This window comes from Ixodes scapularis, unplaced genomic scaffold (assembly GCF_016920785.2).
Source record: "Ixodes scapularis isolate PalLabHiFi unplaced genomic scaffold, ASM1692078v2 PGA_scaffold7__128_contigs__length_106722199, whole genome shotgun sequence".
NCBI lineage: Eukaryota > Metazoa > Arthropoda > Arachnida > Ixodida > Ixodidae > Ixodes > Ixodes scapularis.
The window spans coordinates 52616677-52620873 of record NW_024609882.1 but is presented as its reverse complement, the minus strand read 5'-3'; the positions used below and the strand labels follow the sequence as shown (position 1 = coordinate 52620873).

The 4197-nt window shown below is 57.6% G+C and overlaps 1 pseudogene; it reads right to left on the bottom strand.

Annotated features, from left to right (window-relative positions):
* Positions 1-2916: 2916 nt before the first annotated feature.
* Positions 2917-3899, bottom strand: LOC120846099 (annotated as a pseudogene).
* Between the last annotated feature and the right edge of the window lie 298 nt (positions 3900-4197).

Sequence of the window (4197 nt, the reverse complement as noted above, 5' to 3'; positions counted from 1 at the left end):
TTCATTTAGGCGCCTGTAATCAACACAAAGCCTTGCTGGGCCGTCTTTGGAGCAAGGACCACCGGGGAAGCCCACGGGCTTTTTGACTGACGTACTGCGCCTGTGTCGATCATTTCCAATAGCGCCGCATTAAGTCGTTCGCCCTTGTGAGCACTTATGGGTCTCGGATTGCACCTCCGCGGGGGTGCATCCTTGGTTTCGATGCGGTGCTTTAGGAGATCGGTTTTCCCAGGTCTTTCCGTGAACATCGGCGAGAAGGGTTCCAGCAGTTGCAGGAGCTGCTTCTGGTTGTCTTCACCGGAACACTTTTGCACGGCTTTGAGCACGCTGTCTGGAAGTAAAGGCATCTTCCCGGCAAATTTTAACGGGAACGCTTGGCCGCGAATACAATCCTGCCATCTGGTAAATGGCGTTAATTTCGTTTCGCCTCCCAATCAATATCCAGCTTGGGCGAAGTCTAGCAAAACCCGCTCCGCTGCAATAAAATCTCTACCCAGGATCATGGGCACCGGCAGTTCCGGGAGATATGCGAACTGTTGTCTTCGATTTCTGCCATGAAGGGAAATTCGTAGCCTGACTGCGCCGGCAGCAGGCAGTACGGACCCCGATGCTACTTGCAATTTCACGCTTGCTGACCGGAGGTTTATTTTTTTTCTTTTTACATTCCGAAAATACAGCATCCCCAATAAGCGATATGTTTACCCCAGTATCTAAAACAGCAGCTACTGGTGTACCTAGTACATTCGTAGTCATACAAAGTTCAAGAGACTTGGGATTAGCTTCAATTCTACTCACAGCTGGGCTGAGCACTGTCCGTTCCTCGTTTAGTGAGGTTGTTCCTACCCCCATCGGCTGGTGCGAGTACATTAGAGGCCGGCCATCCAGAGCGACCATTCTTGGTGTTGAGAACTTCAAAGCGGCTCTGACGCTGGGGATCGGGCCGGCCTTTGGCTAAAAGGGAATCGCATTAGGGTCCAACTCAAATGCAGTTGCTTCTGGTAGCTTACGACTGGGAACAGTGGAGGCTGTTCGCCCGGGGATCAGTGCAAAGACAGACGCGCCGGGAGTCTCATGAACGAGATTGTTGTGAGCTGGCCGCCCGGGTGTCACTGCAACAGCAGGCACGCCGGGAATCTCAAGACCGCGAACGGTGTCAGCTGGGCGCCCGGGTGTCTGTGTGAAAGCCAACACGCCGGGAGTCTCATGACGGGGAGTGTTGTGAGCTGGCCACCCGGGTGTCACTGCAACAGCAGGCACGCCGGGAGTCTCAAGACCGCGAACGTAGCGGGCTGGGCGCCCGGGTGTCCATGCAAAATCGGACACCCCGGGAGTCTCACGACGCAGAGTGTTATGAGCTAGCCGCCCGGGTGTCTGTGCGAAAGCAGATACGCTGGGAGTCTCAAGACCGCGAACGGTGTGAACTGGGCATGATAACACACACCACAGCGCACTATAGCAAATAACACTCACACCTTACACACGAAAAATAAAGCAAATTCAAACAAACAGCGCGGTTTGTTTGAATTTGCTTTATTTTTCGTGTGTAAGGTGTGAGTGTTATTTGCTATAGCGCGCTGTGGTGTGTGTTATCATGTGCAACCAACTCGCCCAAGCTGCTACGTGAGCTGGGCGCCCGGGGGTCGGTGTGAAAGCCGACGCGCCGGGAGTCTCATGACGGAGAGTGTTGTGAGCTGGCCGCCCGGATGTCACTGCAACAGCAGGCACGCCGGGAGTCTCAAGACCGTGAATGGTGTGAGCTGGGCGCCCGGGTGTCGGTGTGAAAGCCGACACGCCGGGAGTCTCACGAGGAAGAGTGAAAGTGTTATGAGCTGGCCGCCCGGTTGTCGATGCGAGAGCAGACACGCCGGGAGTCTCAAGACCGCGAGCGGTGTGAGCTGGGCGCCCGAGTGTCAACGCGGACGCCGACACGCCGGGAGTCTCAAGACGAAAAGTGTTCTGAGCTGGCCGCCCGGTTGTCGATGCGAGAGCAGACACGCCGGGAGTCTCAAGACCGCGAACGGTGTGAGCTGGGCGCCCGGGTGTCCATGCAAAATCGGACACGCGGGGAGTCTCACAACGGAGAGTGAAAGTGTTATGAGCTGGCCGCCCGGTTGTCGATGCGAGAGCAGACACGCCGGGAGTCTCAAGACCGCGAACGGTGTGAGCTGGGCGCCCGGGTGTCAACGCGAACGCCGACACGCCGGGAGTCTCATGACGGAAAGTGTTGTGAGCTGGCCGCCCGGTTGTCGATGCGAGAGCAGACACGCCGGGAGTCTCAAGACCGCGAGTGGTGTGAGCTGGGCGCCCGAGTGTCAACGCGGACGCCGACACGCCGGGAGTCTCATGACGAAAAGTGTTGTGAGCTGGCCGCCCGGTTGTCGATGCGAGAGCAGACACGCCGGGAGTCTCAAGACCGCGAACGGTGTGAGCTGGGCGCCCGGGTGTCCATGCAAAATCGGACACGCGGGGAGTCTCACAACGGAGAGTGAAAGTGTTATGAGCTGGCCGCCCGGTGGTCGATGCGAGAGCAGACACGCCGGGAGTCTCAAGACCGCGAACGGTGTGAGCTGGGCGCCCGGGTGTCAACGCGAACGCCGACACGCCGGGAGTCTCATGACGGAAAGTGTTGTGAGCTGGCCGCCCGGTTGTCGATGCGAGAGCAGACACGTTGGGAGTCTCAACACCGTGAACGGTGTGAGCTGGGCGCACGGGTGTCCATGCAAAATTGGATACGCCGGGAGTCTCACAACGGAGAGTGTTATCAGGAAGAAAAAGTGATGGAGGGCCACCGAGGGGTCGATAGAAAAGCGCCAGTCCCCGGAGCCCGTGCGAGCCTCCGGGAGGCTCGGAGGCGGCTGCGGCGGCTCGATCTCGTGGATTGTGTTTTCGGCGCGGCCGGCGGAGAGTAGAAATTTCTTACCACCGCCGGCCGTAGGCGTTTCCCTGTGTCTGAGGCGGCCGCCGCCGTTCGCTGCCGTCCCGGTGTATGTGTCCTGGCTGGTCGCACCAAAAACAACGGGGCGTGGCCCGCCTGTCGGCTTCGTGTGGCGTCCCGCTCTTTCTTGCCTCTCCCAAGCTCCGAGTTGCCGGTCCAGAGGACGAGAACTCAGCTTGACCAATGGAGGGGCTGTAGCGTTGTGAGTGCGTGCCTTCATAACCACTACACTTCAGTGATTCGTATGCACGAGGATCTGGGGTTCGGAGGACGGGCGCCTGATTGGAATTGTCTTGTTCTCTCTCGACTCTATGTACACGTGCGTTTTCAGACCACGCAAATGATGGTCCCAGAGTCATGTTCTGCGGTGGAGGGGGGCGGTATCTTAGTTCCGCGAGGATTTCGGCCTGGATGGCGATCGCCTCCCGTGCCATCTTGTCTAAGTTCGTAAAGGTACATCCGCTGAGATGGGGGTGGAAACGCGGGTGGGGGTTTGGCGCATGGCGCGTTGTACTTTCTCCGCGTCCGGTGCCGCGGCGTCGGCGATATCGTACAGGCCCTGGAGAGCCCCTACAAACTTAATAAATGACTCTTCCGGGTGCTGTGTGCGCGCGCGCAGCTCGTTCCTAATCCGCATGCTGTAATCCGCAGGCAGGAACTCCGTCCTAAATCGTGCCTCAAAATCTGACATACTTCTGAATTTAGATTCTCTTCGCCTCCACAGTGCTGCTCTGTCTGTCAGTGCAAATGGCAGAAGGCGGGTGAGGATGGTGTCGTCGTAAATTCCTGACGCAGCCTGGTAGTCCCGCAGTTCCGAGACGAACATCGAGACCGACTTTCTATCTGCGTACCCCGAAAAAACTGGAACGCTGAGCGAGAGCCTTAGGTAGTCCCTGGGGGGCGTGCTTTCAGCAGGAGTGGGGCTTGAGCGCATCATCAGCTCTCGTTGTATGTTAAGAAGCATGCTCACGGCCACTCTTAGTTCCGCTAGACCACCTTCTGATGATGCGCCTACCGGGACTGAGACTGCAGGCTTAACGTCTGGTTTTATGCCACTGGCGGCGTTATCCGCGACTGCACCGAGCGTCTAAAGGTCGTCCTCACACATGTTTCTGTCGGCGTCCCCTGTAGGCGGCATCGTGTTGTAGTGGAGGCTTCCGCAGGTCAATGAACTTAGGCTTGCGATGAAACACCCCCTCAACTGTGGGCAAACTCAGGAACGCAAAATTGACTATGTAAAACGTAAGAACGAACCCAGTTTG